Source organism: Stegostoma tigrinum, chromosome 25, assembly GCF_030684315.1.
Source record: "Stegostoma tigrinum isolate sSteTig4 chromosome 25, sSteTig4.hap1, whole genome shotgun sequence".
In the NCBI taxonomy this organism is placed as follows: Eukaryota; Metazoa; Chordata; class Chondrichthyes; order Orectolobiformes; family Stegostomatidae; genus Stegostoma; species Stegostoma tigrinum.
Window position 1 is genome coordinate 43,056,702 of NC_081378.1, and position 23,599 is coordinate 43,080,300.

The 23,599-nt window shown below is 39.3% G+C and overlaps 1 protein-coding gene across 11 annotated transcripts in view; it reads right to left on the reverse strand.

Annotated features, from left to right (window-relative positions):
* lmo3 (LIM domain only 3) overlaps positions 1-23,599 on the reverse strand; it is a 70,792-nt gene that overhangs the window by 41,407 nt on the left and 5,786 nt on the right. The window lies entirely within an intron of this gene.

The following is a 23,599-nucleotide window of genomic DNA, read 5'->3' on the forward strand; positions in this document are numbered from 1 at the left end:
GCATGTCATTTATTACAAAATGCTCATGGTATTAACCCAGTAGCTCTTGTGGGCGGGGTACTGGTAGAGAAGAGAGAGGGTGGTGTGGGGGATTTGCCATGTCAAATGGACAGTTAGTAAACTGTTGTGTGTATTAGTTTGCTGGTTCACTGGACAGCCCCTCACTCAAAGACCACTCTGACTGACAGCCCGAGCATTGTGAAGTAAGGATCCATTAAGAACCACCCTAACCCACGTCTCCTCTACTAGGACCCTAAATCAGCAACGTTTCTCCCACGTCCTGGACCTTCAGCCACCAGGGGCTGTTGTTTGCCAGTGGCCATCACCTCCCCAATGTCACAGCCATTCAAAAAGAGCTGCTAACCTTTGATGGCAAGCAATTTCAGTAAGCAGGACCTCCCACCAAAAGGCCCTGACCAAGTGACCATCCGGAATAGAAAACCAGCAGGACACCCTGGAGGAGTACAAACCCTGGATCTAAAGATAGCTTCAAAACCCTTTGCATCAGTACAGGATCCCAAACTGTAGGTTTAACATTTATCATAGCCATCACTAGATAGCAAAGAGAAAGCTCAGATGTGGTGGTATGTGAATTCATATTAGTGACAATGAACAAAGCATTACTACAGAAAAATGCAAGGCATGAGAAAGGCTACATGATGAACTCAAATAGCATATTTTAAACAAAATTGAACAAGAAACAGTTGGAAATCTACACTAATGCTTTATGTATGATAATGTGTCATTTTTGTGCATCTCAATTCTTCTAGTACAGATGGAGCCCTGTGCCCCAACTCCTACTTTAAAAGCATTTACAAAAATGTCAGCTCATCAATGCCTTGTCACTTTTACAAAACTTCACTCAATGTGGGCATCTGTGGCAATGTCAGTATGTACTGCCAGTCCCCAACTGCCCAAGGCAGTGACCTGATGGTGATCTTCTCAAACTGTGGCAGCCCATATGATAGTGGTACTGCCAGTGTTGCTGGATAGGCGAATTCAGGCATTTGGCCCAGGGAAGATGACTGGATAGCAAATTATTCGTATGTCAGGATAATGAGAAACCAGAGGGAAGCTTGAAAGGGATGGACTTACTGTCTCATCCCACATATACAGTTCACAGGTTTGAAAGGTGCTATCAAAGAATAGCACTCCGAATTGAGTTTTGCAGTCATCAGTGAAGTGAACAAATGCGATGTCAATATCAATTAAGCATTTGTACAAATTTCAAACTATTCCACATTCAATTTTGTATAAAATACGTGCTAATTCAGTTCATAATGTTGGTACTCAGTGCTCTACGCATTCCGGTTCTAAGTGGCTAATCATAACTCATGAGTTCATGTTATGACTGATCGTTCACTTCCAGTGTTTATTTAATCTTGCATGATTAAGTTTTGAGCATTGTTGGAGCTGTATTCTAGATTTCATATTCCTCATGCATCCTGTAGCTGGTGGAAAAGCTTTGAGTGGTCAGAAAGCAAGTCATTCATTGGAAATTGCCCATCCTCTCTTGTACTCTTACAATCTCAGTATTTACATGGCTGATCCAGTCAAAAGCAAGGCCCAGGATGGGGATGGTGAGGAATTTGAGATATGTGGCATGAATGCTACTTCTGTTTTTAAAAGAGACAATAGGACTTCCCTGAAGAACAACAGTAATGTGCTAGGGCTAAGTTGTTTTACCTCCAAAAAGAGTTTCAGAATCTCATTCTCACTTTACATAATTTAATACATGTCGGGGGAAGGGGGGTGTGTGGAAAAGAGGGTTTTTTTTCAAATTTTAACGAGTACACTGATTCTTCTTCATCATGACCTCAATTATCAGTTCATATGCCAGGAAATAGATTACTTTTGTTGAAAAGCATGATAGATTAGGGCCGGTCACTGAAACATCATTCACTAAGAGTACAGTGATGAAAACTGTGGGTGAAGATCAGACAGCTGTAACTAACAGTAGTGGAAAACCTAGCTCCATTCAAATTGGCTTTATATGCACATTGCTTCACATCTTGCTTCATAAGCTGTGTCCTGCACTGTGCAATTATGAAAAAATACATCAAAACCTGTAGAGTGAAAATGGGAGCACACTCAGCAGAATAATGTGAATGTTTTAAAAAAAAAGTGAAAGCAATCATTGATGATTCATTTGAACAATTGCCAAGTAATAGACTGTTGAATGCATTGAAAGTAAAAGTATTTTTCTACAAATTATAGTTATGTACAGCACACTTAAAATTTAATATTAAGTTTCGGTGTCTATTGACTAGCTGCTTAGGTAATGAATTATTCTCAAGATGCATTTACACAAGCTTAATAATGGACTAGAAACAATTTCAACCTCACACCAACATCAACAGTGCAACTTCTGTTCAAGTTGTATCTGGTTTGCAGACAACAGCTTAATGTTTATACACTGTTAATCATGATTTCTGGATCCTATAGAAATGCACTGCTAATGAAGTGGAAAGCCTCCTTTCTTCTGGTCAGGAATACACTGATTCAGTTTAGGTGCACCAGAGCAGTACCTGTGCAGTAAGATCAGTTTACCTTAACAACATAGTCAGGGTGTCAACACAGAAATCAAATTAATATTTCTTTCACTTGAAATCTGTGGTTTTGTTTTCTTTTGGATGTCAAAATTAAGGGATTTGAGAACTGTCCAAGTGGAAGAACTTTAATCTCCATTACAAAACACATTTGTTCAGAAGTACTGTAATTATCCCTCCATGGGTATATGCCCAAAGATTATTCCAAACGTGAAACCTCTTCAAACTCTTTTCTGCTGCAACTTTTATTTTCACCTTAAATGACCCCTGAAGCAGCCCTCAGGGAGTGAGGAACAAGGCCGTTACACAAGGCAGCTCACTAATTGAGAAGTTGATCAGGGGTTGAGAAATCCTGCTTTACCACGTTAAGTGTTGAAATCAACCATGACTGGATTGACATCCCCAAATCACTGCCTAGAGGCCACTCCAAGTCAGAAGCAGCAGGGCTTTTCACACCTGATAGGCCCCCACTCTATTTCCATCAAGTCACATTAAAAAAGGAATGTATGAGAGAGAGTGTAGGCTAAGCCTTCAGAGTACTTAGTTTGGCAGTGAGATTACTCACTTGGAGATATTTGCTGCATTCAAAAACAAGAAGAGGCTCATTTATACAGTCATTTCAACTTGAATTTGAACATTTAAAATGTTTGTTTAATGCTGAAAGTTTTGTTTGTATGTGTACAAGTATCAGCATCATTTTCTTTTTATTCAAGGAGTTGCATGTACCTTGACAATATCTTGGACTGGTTACTGAATGATTACATTGGCTAGTACCTCATTTCCCCGCTCATCTGAATCTGATCCACAATCTCCATAATGACCAGTCAAGATGAGGAAATCACAGGGAAATTTAAATTTCTTCCTGTTGCAAAAGCAAAACAAGGAATAAAATTAACGTTAAAATGTAATCCCATGCAGATTTTAGTCTGATTTCACAACACACCAGGATGGAGTGGTTTTGAACACTGACTTTATGCCACCAGTTTGGTTGGCGGGGGGGGGGGGGGGGGGGGGGGGGGGGCAGTGTTGAGGGTTGCAGAGGCACTGATCAATACCAATTTGATTATGGTTACTTGAAATTATTTATTTTCAAACACAAAATATGCATTTTCTATAAACAGCGACTTGTAAAGCTTTACATTAAAATAATACTCAAAGATGATGTTAAATTCAGCAATTTCTTTCTCCCTCCCCATTTCTCAGTGGATTTTTACTTTGTAAAAGCTTGCATGCTATCATGCAAATAAGTTAACGTTTAGGATTAAGGTTTGAATTTGTAAAACAAACATTCAGACACTTAACACTTTTGTTGTAGAACTGCCACCATAACAAGACACTACTTGGCTCCTTTAATATGAACCAAAATCAACAAGGTGATTTTGAAAAGTGTAATCAGTTTGAAAGGTGTCAATGCAGAAGGTAGTGACTTTTTCAGTGAAAAACCAAAAGAAAAGAATCAGCCGTTTCACTCTGGTAATGCTTGGAAGTCAATCCAAGCTTGCTCATTTGGATTTCACTTTTCCTGAATGTTCTGTACAAATAGCATTCAGTGTCAGGAAAGCATGACTTCTGTGCTCCATTTGGAGTGGTTCGAAGTATCATTTGTATATGCACTTTAGCAGTACAGTCAGTGAAAGAGAGAGGCTGGCAGCATGATTACTGACATTTTCTATTGAGGAGAACACTAACATTTTCCTGTGACACTTAAAGTCGTTTAGTATTACAAGTGAGGCTGCTGCAAATGGTGATTAAAGTCATTGCATTCTGCTCTCTCGTTCCAGCATACCATCAAAATCTCTTAAAAAGGTATGTGGCACATTTGAGGTAGTCGCAGACACATTCTTATGCAGAATCCAAGGGTTTCTATCCTTTTTATTTCAAAGCACCCTCATCACAAAAGGACAAGACTAGAGATTTAATGTACAGATGTAATTGGAATTCAATTCATACCTGTACCAAGAACTCTCGTCACGAAAAGTGCAGTCCAAATGATCAGGTCCAACATATTGATTGGTGTCTGGATGTGGAATACTGAAGTACTGGCCATCTGAATCAGAACACTGCCAGGATCTGCTTTGTCGGTTTATTTTTGAAGAAACCTTTTGTACAACATTAACGCCTTCTGAAAACAACACTAAGGCAAAAAAAACTTCTAAGGGCTGTTAAGTAGCATTTCCACTTGCAGGATACATCGTTTTGGACAGGCGATGACATCCTATGTTATACCCATCACTTAAGGGAGGTGTTCGAATGGTAAAGGAAAATGCAGAATTCCAGACAAAGGATTAAATATCAAGCCTGGATTGTACTCACTGATAGCTTACTTTCATTAGACTTTAAATATATTCTCACAGCCTATTAAGTCTGTGCTTTCTTTATTTGGCACAATTTGGAAGTGGTTGAAGTTTTAAATAATAATCCAGTCAGTTACTTTTGAAGTGCAGTCAGCTCTGGAGGCCAGTACATGCCCCATGACAGGGAATGGCCAAAGAATTAGAAAAGCAGAGAACTCACTGTTCTTCATCGTGGGATCATTTTATCATCCAGATTGATAGGACTGCTCACTTAGCAGCGTGTGCAAAACAAAACGTTCCCTCAAGTTGCATTCCCTCACTTCAGCTTTAAATATTCAACCCTGATTTTATTCTGGAGCAAGGTCTTCAATCCTTCCAACATATAGCAGACGAGCACCCAGTGAATTTGACAAGGATAGGCACATCATCCACCAACAAGGTAAGAAATACCTAACGGCTCTTCATCCCTTTAGAGATGAGGATCATTAACTCAGGCTTTGATAGGATGATCATTTAGCTTTTGAAGTATCCATTTTAAACCATCACTAAAACAGGAAACTGGCATGTTTCTTTCTCTCTACTCCCTTTTGTGTAAAGTTCAAGATTGAAATTCACCAGTTATATAGTTTTAATAAGCTACATTCAGAAGGGAATGTCATGGCCTCTCTTTCCATTTCCCACCCTGGCCAAAATGCTTTAAGTAAAGCTAAATTATTCCTAACCAGTTTTAAACTTCGTTTCATACAATATTTTGGCCAATTACCAGTTCCAAGTGCACAGTCTAATCTACCATCAACTGCAAAGTCTCACATTTGTGCCATCCATCCAAATGGATGGATTATCCTAGGCCGTGCACGTGCAATTCCAATTTATGTAAGTTTCTGCTTTAAAGTGCTAACACAAAAAAAAATACAGGAAATAACAAATTTGTCAGGTAGTAAGTGTCTCAACCCAAAATGTCAACTTTTCTACTACTCCTGATGCTGCCTGACCTGCTGTGTTCATCCAGCTCCACACCCGTGACTCCAGCATCGGCACTGCTTACTATCTCATATGTGGAAGAGATTTCCTGTGACAAATGTAGGGACAAAACTCTGCTTGCCCTACATTTGCTCACTGATATTTCCTGTCATGTACTGCTCTGTTAATGCCAGTGCTACCCTTGCTTTGGAGGCGAACAGCAGTCATATTAGAGGCTAGTGGAATGCGCTTCAGGTCCATGGATTAGACAGTTTCAGCATGTGTCAACAATGGTCCAAGCTTAGAATTGACCCTAGTTCAATGGCAAGGAAGTACAACATTAGCAGATAATGCTATTTACAAATAACTACACTGGATTGGGTATACTGTTCATCTAACCAATGTCAATGGGATGCAGAAACCGAGAAAACTGTCCTTGTTGGGTTCAAAATGAGGGGGACATGTGACCAATAGAAGATACTAGAGGCAGTGCATAAAGATTTAATATTGTTTTAATTGCTAGGAACATCTGCATTTGGTATTGTGGCTCTCCTGTCAAGATGCCATCCATGGCTGGTTAACAACACTCAAATGAAGTACCTGAAAAGAGAGAAACAGAGTTAATATTCCAGCATGATGAACCTTTGGGCACATGGTTTTAGGAGAAAAAGGGTCACTGGCCTGAAATATTACTGTTTCTCTCAGGCCAGGTGCTGTCTGACCAGCTGGGGTTTTCCTGTCTTTTAATAAAAAAACAAACTTTCAAGTAGCCAGCAGCCACATTAATGTGTTTTTAAAATAGAAGCACGCATTTTGAACATGAATAAGGAAAAAGAATAGCCTCAAACTGTAGTCATAAGACTGACTGAAAATCATGGAAATTTGCATATCTAACAGATCCTAACCCCTCCAACTCAAATCAGCATTTTGGGTAGAGATACTTGAAACAGCAATTGACCTCCTCTCTGGAATTGTGAGTTAAGTGAGAATGGTGGCAATTTGTACTTTTGAAAATCTTTAAGCTACAAATTTTGTCCCACACATTCAGAAGTTGTCCTATTTGGATGCAGCCAAGATAAACCAACTTCATTCATTTTTAATTCAAATAACTCAGTTCACCACCTTTCAGCATCTAATACATTTTCACAAATTACATTTTACATGCATTTTTCCACTTCTATACCAAGGTGACTAGCGAGTGTTGAATGCTTTAACTGATCTTTATTTTTCCACTTCTGTTACAAAGACTTCGTACCTAAGCTGGCACCGCGTGGCAACAGTGTACAGTTTACACTGCACTCTTGTACTGCACATTTGAATACGCTGATGCTAAAATCTAAATATTAAATCAAACCCAAGTTTACTACAAAACCTATAATTCAAACTGAAAGCAGTGCCAAAAGTATATATAATAGTTAGATGCTGTAATGGTGACAATATTTGACCGACACAACAGAGCAAAGGTTATGAATAACATGACTGAAAAAGTGTGTCACAATGTCACCAGAAAGTGCCAAAAATTTCACAGGATCAAGTACAACTCTTAAAACACCAGAAGCTGCACACAAGATTGTGGTGAGTTGTATGCTGTACAGACAAAGTGATGAGTGCCAAAATATTGTGAACATTTTTACAAAAGCAATACAGACTGTAGGTGCTCAGGTTTATTTATGACTGTCTAAACTAAAAGATAACGGTTGTATTAATACAAGTGTTTATTTAACTAGAAAGAGAAATAATATATTGTCATATTATTCAAAGGAATGAAGACCAAATTTTATGAGAATATACATCTAGGGTGTCACATTGCTAGTTAGTGCATGACTGCAGTGGAAATGGGCCAAAAGGATAGTTAGTTTCCACAAAAGATCCAATGTCCAGAGACAGGAGAGGGAAGAGGACAGCTAGGTAGAGGGATGGGACAAGGGTAAGCAGGCAGAGTGAGTATATACAGAAGACAGAACAAAAAAAAAAGTTAAAAGCCTGGAAGCAAATCACAATAGTGACCAGCAGTTAAGCTGGTTATTGGAAATAAAACAGTGTAACTATGCCAGAAAAGGTTGAATTCATATCTATACATCTATTTTCTGGCACAAACTTTGACCGCAATTTAAATTGTATACAAGTCAAAATCCTTCAGAAAACTCATGCAAGGATTTCTTTCTTGTTCAGTGTAATAGCTTCAGCAATTCATATAAACTAATGGAGGCTGCCTATGATATCAACATTAAACCCAGCAGTTTGAGCACAGCTTTGTCATGGCAGTGAATTTCTCAGCATGGAAGAGAGGCTTTCACAACAGGAGACAAATAGCGAAGCGCATTACTTATGGAAAACAGTGGTGTTCATTTCTTTTCAAGATTCATCTGTCTAGATTTCATTGTAGCAGGCGGGGAAGAAAAAAGCTACTCTAACTTTTTATTTATTGATTGCCAAAGGTGAAAAGTCTAGCTTGGTGTCAATGTGTTGTCACATTTCAGTTGAAACAAGGCTTAATTGAACATTTATAGAATAATGTTAGCACAGGGAGGTGAAATTGTCATGCCTCGAAGATGACGACAAAACCAAGCCAAAAAAAAGTTGCTTGATAACCATGACGACTACACAGTCTCTGATTTTTAAAATCAATCTCTTTCTTATTAAAAACAAACTTCAAGGCTGTGGCAATAGAATAGTCTACAACCTGGAGACGTCAGTAGCAGAAACTTTGTGAACTCAACCGAGAACAGATTAATCCAAAATTTGAAAGCCAAGTTCTTTTAATGGTCAAAAATATGGGGACAAGCGAGAGGTGAATTGGAGAAGGCTCAAAACCCTACTGCCCTTTTCAGTAAAGGTTATATTATTCATGACAGTCAGGAACTAATTCTTATGAAAGTATGTATCCAGCGTACCACATTTCACTGTTGCACTGCAGTCATGCGTAAAATAACAATGCATCAGTCCAGCAGCTGCAAGCAAAGATACAAATTCATGCAAAAGCTGCAGTATTTGACTCTACAGTGCAATTCTTTCAAAAACCTATGGGAAACAAACACAGCATGGTATCAGAAGATCTTAGTAAAAATGTGAAATTAATGCTGAATTAGATTAAAAGCAAGCAGACAGAGACACACACAGGCAGATAGATTGACCAACCAATTTAAAGGACATAGATAAAAGGATATTACATCAGCTCATCTTGGGCTTTACTCACGTTAAAAGTGCTAAAAGCAAAATTGATTGGGAAGGGCAAGATCAACATTGCAGTTTGTAGAGAGTGCAGGGCAAACAGACCCAAGGAGACTGATGAAGACAGGGGTACACAAACAAACAGATAGCTTGCAGTTAAGTCAGAAAAAGAAGGCAGGGCTGATACAGTGAGACAGCAATGAAAGGAAACACGCTAGACAGAGGGAAAGATGTTGCTATTCACATTCCTTGCATGAGTCCATGAACAGGGAGGAATTGCCCTGCATGTGGATCAAACTGCAGAGCTTGTAGAAATCCCAATACTTGGCAAAAGGTGTGCAGAACACAGGCAGTAGTAATATTGACCTGTTACTATTTCCAATGACTAAAGGGAAAGATGCCATATACCCAAACATGAAGAGGACAAACAGATGACGCAGTGGTTGAACAGCTGCAGCTTACTGTAGTAAACTGAGACGCCCCCAAAAGCAAAATCCTGCTTCTGAATGCAAAAACCAAAATAAAGTCAAATTAGAAAAGGAGAATAAAGATGAAATTCTCTCAACAAGTGAGCCAGGGACCGCCTGATAAGGCACAGCAAACAGCTGACAATATGGCAGTATTACTCAGCTGGGAATGATCTCTCACTGGAAGGTGGTGTTCTGCTAGTCTGATCCAGAATAAGTCCTACCAAAAACAATGCTAGAAGAAATTCTCTAAACGACACTCAAGGGCTGTGTGGGAGTAGACGTGTATGATATCTGACCCACAATCAGTTGTGTACAGGAGGGTGTCTATAAACATGTCTACTTTCAATATGTATGTGGCAGGATGGTACAGTAGCCATCATCTTTTTCTATTATCCAGACTGTGGCACGCTGCAGGAGATGATTTATTCAAAGAAAATACAACTCAAAATTCACCTTCCATCAAAAAAAAATTGTTTTGCTGAGCAAGGGATTCCTGAAATCAATTCACTGCCAGCAAATTTAAAAAAAGGACTTCACTGAAGAGGATGGATACATCACTACATTACCCAAAAGGTGCTAAGCAGATAGGAAGCCATGTCTGGAGGATGCTCCTAAAGTGCTAAAAAAAACATGCAAATCATTGTTATTGATACTCCAATGTACTCTTCAATGTAGAGATGAAATTACTTTTAAAGAGGTATTGAATGAAACAGTGTAAAAATTCTTCCAAGCAAGCAATTAGTTGGTGAGTGGTTATAAGCCACCAACTCAATGATACACAAATATGATGAGGTCAATATTTCAAAAGACACACTATATCCCTGCCTGAATTTTTGAAGTGTCCACTCCCAGGAGCCCAGCCTAAGTTAGTTAAGTTGAGACTCTATGGTCATAGCTTCATTCTAAATGTATTAGGAAAAGGGGAATGAACAGATTCCATATTGCATCTACACAAGAGCTGGAAAATATTGGCCACTATGTGTCGCCGTTATTAATGGAATTACTTAAAATTCCTGGTTAAAGACCAGAAAGTCCCAACTTTAGCAGAGAGTCATAGACATGTACTGCACAGAAACAGGCTCGTCGGTCCAATTTGCCTATGCTGACCAAATATCCTAAATTAATCAGGTCCCATTCTCCAGCATTTGGCCCACATCCCTCTAAACCCATCCTTTTCATATACCCATCCAGATGCCTTTGAAATGCTGTGATTGTAGCAGCCTCCAGCAACCACAATTCCTAAACACCAAAAGCAGTTTGCACAAAGTGGCATGTAGCACACTAACTCACCATAGAATTCCAAAGCAGTGATTTTTTTGCAAAATATAAGCTATAAGGATTTAGTTTATTAAGTATATTGTTTGATTTCTTAAACCAAAAAAAACACGAACCAGGAGTTATATTGAGGGTGCCTTTTTAAAAGAAAAAAAAAACGTGGGATACTACATTGTTATGTTATCTGCAGAAGAAAGGGACCAAATATGTTGAGAGAATATACACCCTGGCTTCCCCATTGTTATTTAGCACACGACTGCAGTGCAGTGGAAATGCATCAGCCAGCCACGTGGGGAGATGCAAGATGCACACTTGTTGAAGCTCCAGCATGGAGTCAAGACAGTGTGATTTCTATCTAGTTTCTTCAAATATTCTGTTCAAGAATCAGTGTTCCTTTGTCAGAAATGCTGACAGATACAGGAGAACCTGCAGTTGCAAGCATAAGCAATAAAGATTCCCAGGGTGTCAATTGTGCTCTCCAGTTAGTAACACTACCTGGGAGGATGTTAATGGAGTGTGACACAGGCACTGACGATTGCATTGATTTGAGTAGCTAATTAAACAAATGGCTGCAGTGATTTTTTTTTCATCATTTCACACATCGTCACTTATACCATTTAACAATATTTTTCTAACAGTTCTGTCATTTGGTTGTGCGCACGCAGTGGCCAATATTTTCCACACAAATCTAAAGAAAAATTAAATGCAGGGACACCAATAATGAATGTACTCTTATTCAGCTGAGCAATATCTGAATAGTGGCATTGCACTCAATTTCATCTTTTGAACAGTACGTGAATTTTGAACAGTTGATAATGTAGTAAAGTGTTCTTTCATTCTTTGGTGCCCACCCAATTAAAGTAGTTTGAGAATTTAACCTTCCAGATGGCAAGCAAACATTACACAAAAAGTGTAATGTTTTTCTTGACAATACAATATTAAATTTTGGGAGAAAAAAAATTAGCCCTGGCATCGTCGCAAGCAGTTTAATATGGACACAAGCTGTGCAAGTAAACCCATAAGATCTGTGCTCTAAGAGGGTTTCCCAAGAATCTATTAAAAAAGATCATGGCATTTCAAAGATTTTAATTTAAATTTCCGGAATAGTTAACATTTGTTTTGTCTATTACAGTGCATCTTGTATAAATAACAGTTATATTATACTATTTGTTCAGCATTTTTCTAGAAATGTCTGCCTCCCCCAATCTGCAGGTCAAAACCGAGATCTCAAATTACACAGATGTGCACTAAACCCAGAAGCTGTTTTATTTGGCAGAAGAACAAATTTAAATCAATGACTAAAGCATTATCTTAAACACTAGCATGGAATATCAAATTTGAACACAGCAACTGAATAACATACTTAAGCCAATTCTGCCATAGGTAAGTAGATATTTTGAAATGCAAGAGCAGTGTTGAAAACAACATACATAACCAAGGAGAAAAAGGAAAAAAAAAAGGTACAACTGAATACAAAATTCATCACAAAATTGGTTAAATATATATTTCAGTACAATGAAATTGTACAGTTCGCAAATAAGAGATAAAAGGTCATTTTTAAAAGATGTCCTTTCCATCTCTTCACCCTGGCATATATGTCAGAAATAAATTCAGATTTATATAGCGCAAGTGAATGTCAGGCAAGCAGCTTGTGTACTTGCAATCACATCTATTCAAAAATTCCTAACCTGCAGTTGCAGGGTTTCAGGAAGAAGCAAGAGGTCCATGACAGGAGGATGTGAAAGCCTCTCAAGACAAGCATCTGTCTAGGTCTGAGTCTTGTTCAGTTGGTAGCATTTTCACGTCAATTGTCAATGTGGTGTGGTTTCAAGCTCTTCTCCAGAGATTTGAGTGTATAATTCAGGTGGACATATCAATGCATTTCTGGGAGCTACACGGTTTAACAATGGGACATTGAATCAAGGACCCCTTACAAAAGAAAGATGGCTGTCGTTGTTTGGAGGCCAATGGCAGTTCTAGGACATTACTTTGTGATCTTCAGTGTAGTGCTCAAGGCCCAACAATCCTTAATTGCTTTATCAATAACTTTTAATCTATCAGAAGGTCAGAAATAAGGTTGTTCATTTAGATTGCACACAGTGTTCAGCACCATCGAAGGCTTCTCAGTCTGTGCCTGCCATAGGCAAGACCTGGGGGGGAAAAATGCAGTCTTGTGCTTTGAAGTGGCAAATAACATGCCCTTCACAAGTGCTAGGTAATGACAATCTCCAACACAAAAAAAAACTAAGTATTGCAACTTGGTGTTCGACAGCTTTGCTTGACTCCGCTCTGAGGAAACAAAAAATCCCTCAAAACAAATGTGTCTGGTACACAGTGAAAGCAGCATTGGTAACAAGGGCTGTTTTAATTACCTCTATCATCTTGAAGGAAATGGGCAGCAGATATATAGGAACACCACCACCTGCAAATTTTCCCTGCAAGCCACTAACTATACTGATTTCAAAATGTATTATCATTGCTTTAACATCACAGGATCAAAAATCTAGAACTTCCTTCAGAACATCATTGTGGGTGTACATGGACCAGCGGTCTGCAGTGGTTCAAGATGTCAGCTTGACATCTTCAAGGGACAATGAGAGATTGAAAACAAACATTGGCCTTATCTGTGACACATCCCAAAGAAATACTTTAACCACATGGTCAAGATCCCATGACATTATGCAATAAGGAGTTATCATGAAATTTGTCTATAAAGCAGCATCAACCAGTGGTTTTTTTGGTCTTTCATTTCCACTATTTGTGGGGGTCTTGCTGTATGTAGGCTGTTATTTCACCTTAAAAATTACAGCATGGACTAAGCTTCAAAGGACATCATCGTCTGAATAGTTTTGGGACACTAGGTTCTGCAAAGTGGTTATAACTGCCAATTAGTGCTCATTTTCTTTCCATTGCACATCTGCAAGGATTTAAAAAGAAAAATTACTTCTGTTTCTCCCCGCAGTCAATGACTTCAGGAACAATTCAAAACATGGACAGCCATCGCAGTTTTTCAAATAAGTTTCTGGAGGAAGAAAAGTCAGCTTCGTAACAGTCACCATCTTTAAAAACTAAAATGGCTTTTGGTGGAGTGGTAGCAAGTGAGGAGTCAATGGAGTAGATCATTTTAAAATTCATCACATTAGGTAATTTCACACTCAAACTTGCACAAGAAAGAAATGCCTTTGGTTTGTTTGCTGGATCAAGTCAAGCGCCAATGTTTGTTTGTTATTTCATCTGCTGCTGTGTAGAAGCTAACTGGTTCAGGGACTATGTATACAAAGGCATTTTTAGGATAAAAAAATCTCAAGATCCAGGACTACATGCTGTGGAACACACTAAAGCTTGGGCAGGAGGGCTTTCTGCCGAAGTTAAGTAGGGATCTGTTCAGATACCGTACCCACCGCAAATGCACGTAAACAGTCTTTGTACAAAAAAAAAGAACGTGTTTGCTTTGTTTATTGGATAGAGTCAAACTCCAATGTTCATTTGTTCCTGCATATGATGCCGTACAGAACCAAACTGCACTAGTTCAAGTACTTTTAAGAATAAAGTACATTATTGAAATTTTAAAAAGTCACTGGATTAGATCATTTCTAAGTCCCAAACCAATCCTCTGAGGGCACATGTTCATAGTCCCATCAGGGCTGCAAATAGAATTTCAATTCAATTTTTATTTAACACTCGAGTTTAAAGCTAGTCCTAGTAATGGAGATCATGAAGCTAGAACCTGTCAGGTTCACAAATGGCCAACAGGGAAGGAAACTGGCCGTCCCCATCCGGTCTGACTTATGGCACTGTGGTCCCACAGGAATGTGGTGGACTCTGAACTGCCCTAAAATGGCCTAGCAAGCTGTTCAGTTAAAGAGGGATTAGGAATGGGCCTTACCAGTGATATCCACATCCCATAATAAAACAAATAAAAGTCACTCACTGACTGAAGGTTGAATCTGTTTGCGTTCTACGTGGAACTGAGCTACAGTTGGGCTGTGAAAATTTCACAAAGAATTTTATCCATTTAAACAGCAGGATTTAAGAACGAATCTATGCCCGATTATGTCATTTATTTGCCAACCAACAGGGTGGTGTACCTGTCCTATGTTGTTAAGACCATAAAATCTGTTTCTTTTATGAGATAGGTGCACCTATCAGTAGATTGCGTGTTGGCCTTCAAGTGAATTCAAGACATAGTTAATTGGACTTTGTACAAAGTCTCCAACAGGCCATATTCTTCCCAACTGGTCAATGCTGTATTTATGCTCCTGTAAAAAGTTCCATTTAGAACATATTAGAATATTTAACATGCAGAACAGACTTCACACAAAGGCTGCTCATCCAAAGTGCACACTTCAAAACGCGAATTAAAATTGAAAGGGATCAGATTGGTGTTGAACCAGAAACGTACAAACCAATTAATCCTGAACAAAAGCAGGGCAAAATCCATATTCCTTTGTAAACTTATATTTAATTGCTTCTCAAATGAGCAGGACTCGGTGATCAAAGAACTATTCAATTGCATTAAATCTTGCATTGACAAACTTAATATCTCAGGAAAAGTAGAAAACTAACTATTTGACTAATTTGCACTTTTAAAGTGGTATTCAGATGTATTGAAGATTAATTACAGCTTCCATCAGTAAAATTTCCCTTTTTAAAATTGAAAATAAATGCTAGAAAACAGACAAATGTTTTGCCATATTGTATATTTGATACAGGAATTTGCCTAAGTTGATTGCACCAATTTTGCATCTACCCATAAAACAGCACACATCTGAACATGCTGCCCTAAACCATCTCTGGGCACTAGTCACATACCCAGCAGAATTCTTAGTTGTTGGGAGGGTGTTCTGCAGGGGTAAAGATAGACAAGGGTGGGATAAAGGAATACAAAAAGATAATTCTGTTTTTCCCAGTTTCACATCAAAATGAAACTTTTACTGCTTGCTCGGCTGCTGCTTTCAGGTCCGAGCTCATTTTCTGAGCAGGTACAGGCAATGGCATGTACTCATGAGGAGCTAGCAGCAAATGTTAAACTGACACCTCTATAAACAAAACAATGGCCACTCTAAATTCTGGTTAAAGACTTTATTGGGTGACTTTGGAGACACAGGTCATTGTTTCTGTACCAGGTGTAATGGGACAGACATCAACCACTGTGACAGACATCAGGTAGTTTCCACTGGGGACATAAGACAACTGTAGCAATGTTTCTACTTTAAAAAGGATCCACACCTAAAACCATGACCACTAGGGCACAGTCCAAAAAGAAAACCAAACAAAACCAAATCAGAACTAAAAGTAAACTAACCCAAAGATTGATCACTTTAATAGATCGTAACGGCACAGCTAGATGCGGAAAGACACGAGTTTAGTGGAAGAATTCCAAAAAAATTTAAATGCAACCATAGGCATCAAATTCCACGACTGGGAAGATGCAGAGTTCGAGGTGAATGCTGAATTCATGTCGGGGATATAAGCAGGACCATGAAGAGATTTAAGCTATGCCCAGATGGAAAAATTCAAAACTGGTGAATGAGACATACTGGTCTGACTGGTCTTGTATATTCCAAAGTGGAATTCTAGTGTGACCAATGTCTACATTTCCAAGCATGATTTTTTAAATAAACAAATATTAACTTTTTTTTAAAATACCATTGCCAACTTGAGAATTAGCCGTGTGTTGTTGTTGTAGTTGAGTGGGTGGGGTGGGAGGAAATACGGTGAAGAAAGAGAATGAGGATCAGTAAAGACAAGAGAGTGGCAGAGAATGGGAAGGCAGCTAGTAAATTATTAGAGTAGCTCAGATAGAAGTAACAAACAACATGGATGAGACATTAGTGGTGGTGGGTGACGTTATGGAGAGGTAGTCTTCATGATGCGCGATCCAAAGTTCATCTCACGGTCAAATATGACAACTCCAGTCTAGCTCAGCCTCAGATAGCGTTGAGGAATTGGATAGAGTTGGCACAGGGCCAGTTAGCTCTGTAGGTTAGATAACTAGTTAGTGAGGACAACAGCATAGGTTCAATTCCTGTGTCAGCTGAGGTCACCATGAATGAGTCTTTCTCAACCTTTTTCCTCGTCTGAGGCACAGGTGACCTTCAAGTTAAGCCACCACCAGTCATTTCCTTCTAATGGGAGAGCAGCCTTATGATCTGGTAGGACTACAGTGACTTTAGAATTGACAGCTAGGGAATAGAGCTTACAATGGTGACCAAAAGTTATCTTCCCCAAATGATTAAACAGGACAAAATTCCTTCTCACCTCGGTATTGGAAGCTGGGTGAAAATTCAACTATTTAGACATAACGAAAGTAGAGTAAGATTGACCACACCAGACTGCTTCACAATGTGCACCAACTCTTTTGAAAGCAGTTGCCAAAGGCCAGTAGAGAAATGTAAATTGGGAACGGTCAAACTTCAGATCCTTGAGAAACAACTTGGAAACAGGAAGAGAAGCTATTGCAGTCAATCCTCCGACTACCACAGAGGCTGTGAGGGCCAAGTGACAGAGTATATTCGAGAAAGGCAATTTTAGATCTTAAATCGACAGCAAAGGTTTTAAGAGAGATAGCAGGAATTATGGCATTGAAACAGATGAGCTGCCATGATCACATTGAACGACTGAACTGGCCTGAGGGGCTTAATACCTACTCCTCTTCCTTGTTTCAATATTTTTTCCCCCCTTAGGGAGAATCATCCATAAATAAGCTAAAAGCTACAGACAGATCAAGAAGGGATAGAGATAATGGGAACTGCAGATGCTGGAGAATTCCAAGATAATAAAATGTGAGGCTGGATGAACACAGCAGGCCAAGCAGCATCTCAGGAGCACAAAAGCTGACGTTTCGGGCCTAGACCCTGATAGTTCACTTTTGTTAATGGCATCTGATATCACATGGATTTGATGAGAGTGATTTCAGTCCAGTGATAGGGACAGAAACCTGACTGGAGAGATTCTAGTTTGGAGTTATGGTATGGATTTGGGAAGCAAAAAGACTAAAGAAGCAGTGGCAGTTTGCAAGAACAAAAGAAAAGATTTGAGGGAGTGGTGGCAGATTCGAAGAGCTGGGAAGTATCAATAAGTAGTAAACCCAATCAGGCAAAATAATTTCAGAGTTAGCTACAGTTGAGTCAGGGTGAACGGGCATCCAAAATGTGAGAATATTGTTTGATGCGTTTACATGGAAGGAGAGATGAAAGGGATAAGTGGGCAGTGATCTTACTACAAATGGGATTGAAACAGAAGTTGAAGCAATAATGAGAAGTTGCAATGATTAAAATATGGAGAGAGGAAATAAATTAAGATTTCACCTATAAAAATGGCGGACCGCAGGGAATGAGGATCTTAACTGCAGTGTGGAGGAGAAACTGTCAGAGGAGCAAGGAAACAGACAGTTTTAGCGATAAAAACGTGCCACTGGTGACATTCTCAGAAGGGCAAGTGGTCAAAAGAATAGCTATTTAGGAAAGCTTGCTTTAAAGGGATAAATGTGTCAGCTCCTTAACCAGGTTTGTGTCAAGGACATGTCGTCAGTGCAATCATCCACAAGCTTAGGGACTGCAAGGGCTTTGTTCTGAAGTGAAGACACATTTTGGAAAGCGAAGAATGATGACTGGCAGAGTTCAAAGTGTGGGGTGGTGGGGGATACTCGAGTGGAAAGGAGTTCAAAATTGATTCTGGTGAACATAGTGAGGAAGGTCAGCAAGATCAGAGTTCAGCAATTAGGTCGTTGCTGGTGAGGACGCTGTACAGACTGGTTATGATGGGCCTATCAGAGGATATCTGGAAAGACACAGGGATGGAGTCAAGTCCTGGACTGCAGGACAATAGCAGGAAATAGAGCAGGGACAGGTAAGGATGAGAGGATGTCAGAGGGAGTACCTGACAAATTAAAACAAGCATAAAAAAAACAGGAGAGAAGGCTCTAGAAGGGCTGAAGCAAAAAAAAACAAAAGGGTGGAAGCTAGAGAACAAAAGAGAAGTTAAAGCGACCACCTCAAGTTCAAAGCAATCACTAAAATCTGCACACAAGCTGGGCATAAGCTTACAAAGGTCTGGTAATGTAGCAATTATTAAGATTCATAAAAGAAACTTTTAAATTGGTGGAGAGGACACAGGACGGAGTTCAGGCTTAAAGTCAGAGCTCTTTTGGGAGAAAGTTCTCGCGGCTAGATTGCAGAGAATATTTCAGTCTGATCATAAAAATCAATATATTGCAGATCAGGACTAATACTAAAATTGGAAACAGAATAGTTACACATCCTGTTGTTACGTGAGGATGTGAAAGGAGGAAGCATAAATTGAAAAATAAATAGATTGAATAATTAGCAGCACCTATGATAGGTTTCAGCCCTTTTAAATAGTGAAATTCCAGTCCCAGCCATTAGCTCACTCCAGAAAGTTTGAGATTTTAAATCCAAATAAAATTGCAGCATTGTATTAGTTTGAAATGTATTATCCCAGTGGATTTATTCTCCATATGCTGGCTTTACTTCGCCTGGCAGATGATAAAGAAGTGGTTTTAGTATGTGCGCTATCCAGCTAACGCCGATATTCCTACTGTCATGCATCTTCCAACAGATATACAGTCAACATAGCTGTACAGAGCTTGTGACATGCATGTACATCTTGTACTGCTGTTGCTTAGATTAAAAAGATAAATGAGGTCTTCCTATGCAAACATTAACAGCAACATAATTCAAGGGAGGCGGAAGCAAAGAAGGCTCAATTTGAATTATGATCATTTAAATATTATTTGATGCTGCGTGTTAAAACATTTCCTTTTGTCTTTCCAAGGTAAATTTTTATACTGCAGTGAATTTACTTGAAATATCAGGTGTGTTTAATCAAGTGCACTTTGCAACAAAGCATTACTAAATGACGTATTGCGAGAAGAGAAAATTTGTGACAAAAGTCAACAAAAAAGCACATTTACTGACAAAATTCTAAAATCTTACACGAGATTCCAATCACCGGCCATATGGCCCTTGCTATACTTCTCACCAGTAGAAATAAAGGCCATTTAAAATATTAGTTTTAAATTCAGGAGTGGCGTTGAACAAGAAAGCTCATTAAAAATTAGGAACAAATTAAGCCCATATATCAAAGTTCAAATCAATTATGCAAAATTGATCACTATAGAACATTCATGCATGACCTCGAATAACGGGCATCCATTTTGAAAGCAAACATTCCAATTTGGAAATTTGGCAGGTTATGTGGGATGTCTTCACAATACAAAGTCTGCAGTGAATATTTATAGTTTACAGCACAATATGCTGCAGAACACAAGGACAGGTCGAATACAATATTTACCATTTGGTGAAAATAAAACTGAACTTCACTACTTTTTGCTTCAGTCAGCATTTGACCATAAATTACGTTAAGCAATCCTAAATAAGTGTGAAATACATTAGTCTGCCCAATTTACGCATTCACAAAAATACAGCCAATAAATAAAATCCCCATTCTCTGCAATTTCTAGCATGTAGCTTTAATTACTAGAGCAAAACTACATCAACTACTTGCATGGACTGGAACTGGGTCAACTCCAGTTAACATATTCCATTCAGGCACAGGTTGTGCTGTACCTGACCCGAGAGAAAAAATATTCTTCTAGTTCGTACGTAGCTACATGGTAGGAGCCACATAGGTTTTACAAAGCTAATCTGATATCTGGTCCAGGGAAAGGTGGAAATAAAAAATAGCAAATCAGCCCTTCAATCCATAGTAGGGATTGAGTGTCTCAGGTTTGAGTCACACAACACGGGAACAGACCCTTAGGTCCAACTCATCCACGCTGACCAGGTTTCCCCAAACTAAAGTAGTTCCATTTGCCTGTGTTTGGCCCAAATCCCTCTAAGTCTTTCCTATTCGTGTGATTGTCCAAATGCCTTTTAAATGTTGTTTGGGCAGCAGTGTCTCAGTGGTTAGCACTGCTGCCTCACAGCGCCAGGGACCTGCGTTTGATTCCAGCCTCAGGTGACTGCCTGTTCAGAGTTTGTACATTCTCCCTGCATCTGCGTAACTTTCCTCAGTAGTGTGGTTTTCTCCCACAGTCCAAAGATGTGCAGGTTAGGTGGACTGGCCATGCTAAATTGCCCACACAAAGTCTAAGGTAGGAAATGCAGGGACTGAGGGGGGAGTGGGGGTCTTTTGTGGGCTGAACGGCCTGCATCCAAACTGTAGGAATCCTATAATTATGTAACTGTGCCAGCCTCCACCACTTCCTCTGCAGCTCATTCCATATATGCACCATGCCTGGTCAAAAAAAAGTTGCCCCTCAGGTCCCTTTTAAATATGTTTCCCCTTTCACCTTAAACCAATGCCCTCCAGATTTGGGCTTGCCTACCCTGGGAAAAGACTTTGATTATTCATATTGAGATTTTATAAACCTCGATAAAGGTCACCCCTCAGCCTCATATGCTCCAGTGATAGAAGTCCCAGTCTATCCAGCTTTTCCATACAACTCTGGCCACAGTAACATCCTTGTGAATCTTTCCTGCATCCTTTTCAGTTTAATAATATCCTTTCTATAGCAAAGTGACCAGAACTATACACAATATTAAAGCTTTCTTAAAAGATTTGAATGGTAGCACCTGTAGACAAGACTGTAGGATGGAGGAACAGGAGGTGGGGGGATTGGGGGGGGGGGGGGGGGGAGAAATCAGCCCAATGGATTTGAAATTTCTCAACTCCGGTTTCCTGCCTTTTCCCCATAAACCTTGGTTCACTTATTCATTAACAATCTCTCAGCCATCAATGTAATTAACAACCAAGCCTCAACTGCTCTCTGTGGTAAAGAATTCTGCAAATTCACTATACTCGCAACAGAACGTGGATCAGTAAAATTCAGCGTTTGAGGCTAAATTTGAGCTGGAGAACATGGAGCATTCAAATTTCAAAGGTAAACCCTAAATACATAGATGATACTGAGGATTGTAAAAGGGTTCCAGACAGTATAAAGTGTTGCTTTTCCTACCCCCCCCCCCCCCCCATTGCTAGCTTCATATATACAGCAAATTCAAGGTGATCAATTTTAGACAGATTACAAATTAGGAGACCAATGATTTTAAGCTTGGTTAATGACAAACATTACCAGAAGACAACATATCTATAGTTAATATTTAGATCCTGAGCCAATACTCAACCTTGAACTTGATTAATGAATCTGCTTTTGGACTGAAAAAGCCATGTGCAGGTTAACTGTTAAGAAAAGTGTCTCCAAACCATTCAGAGCAATTGTTTTTAACACTAGTTGAAATAGGATCTACCCAGTTTTACCTTGAAGATGTATCTCTATGTCTTCATCTTGTAATATTTGTCATTAACCAAGCTTAAAATCATTGGTCTCCTAACTTGTGATCCATCTAAGATTGATCACCTCGAATTTCCCGACTTGTTTGAGTCACATCACAACAACCTTAGCAACATAAAATTCAAAGCCATGGGAAAAAGATTGTACAATGAGGGCCCGTTACTAGAGACGTTCAGTCACATGTACACTCCCAGAGATTCAGGATTAAAGCAGTTATTTCTCACTATTGAAGTTAAACAATTAACAGTAATAGGCAATTTGGTACAAGCATGGATTAGATGAATTGAAGTGGCCTTTCCTTCATCATGTTGCAATACCCGACTTAGTTTTTGTAGATCCCTTGAAGAATTACATGCTTCCCTTAACTACTGTCTGCCACAACAATTCTACCCACAGTTAAAGCCAAAAGATGCAATTGGAAAATTCTCAACTTTATAGGAAAATAGTTTCAGCAGCAATTGTGGGAATAACATCTTTGAACCACAGCAGACCTACACTTATTAGGTGCCCGAGTCGACTCAGGCCTCTCACCCCACCAGAAGTTTAGGTGCAAAAAAAAAGGGAAGAGACCAACTTTGCTTCTGAAACAGGGAAACTTGCAAACAGGTTGAACTGCAATGAAATCAGGTGTCCAATCTATAGGCAAATTACTCCACCAACTAAAGACACTGGCATCTTTAAAATATGTTCACCAAGTTGTTTTAAAAATCAAAAGGCATCAGGAAAAATAACTAATGAAAGCAATAACAGGGCATGTAATATTTCCGACTGCTTTTTGATGACTTACTTGTGTTTTAGAAACACAGGCTGAGTTTACACAAATATGCCTTACAATTAAAATGTATTGTTAACACAGGATGCCACAACATGGGGGTGGTTATAAGTCATTTGAGTAATAATCGTTCCACATATTCCCCCATGCCCAAAATCAAGGAAAAACAGCACTCTGCACTTCAGTATAGGGAGTACCAGAGAACATCACCATAGTACGAATGGTGGACCATTGGCAAACTAATGACCCAACTCAAAACATTCTCTTGCTGCCGGGTTTTCCTCATAGCATGCCAACCCAACGTCCACTAGAGGGCGGCGCTGCAGCTTGCAGGGTTCAGCTACCAGGGACCTAATGCAGCAATTTCTTTTGGTGTCTTTGCAAAATGAAGATCAGTTTTCTAAAAAAAAGTGTTCCAAAATGGTCAAGGTTACTGAGTGGCAGGGGGAGAGAGAAAAAAAAACACAGACGTAAGACTGCAGATAAAGCACCGAGAGGAGCGGTGACCTACAATTCCTTCAAGGCAAATAAACTGAAAACCAAAAGCTGCGGTGCACATTTTAAACTCCCTCACATAACTTCGCAATTGCCAAAGACCGAAAAGCCGTCACTCCCCACAGACTATGCTCATGAACGCTCCCGCAAATGGACTCTATATTAATTCATTTTTAAAAAAATGTTGCAGTGGGGGTGGGCATGTGCAGGACAGATTGAGGTCAGTATATGTAGAAATGCACATCTGTGGTCCCTATTAACCAGAGTTGGTTCTAAAAGGAGGGGAGACGCACACA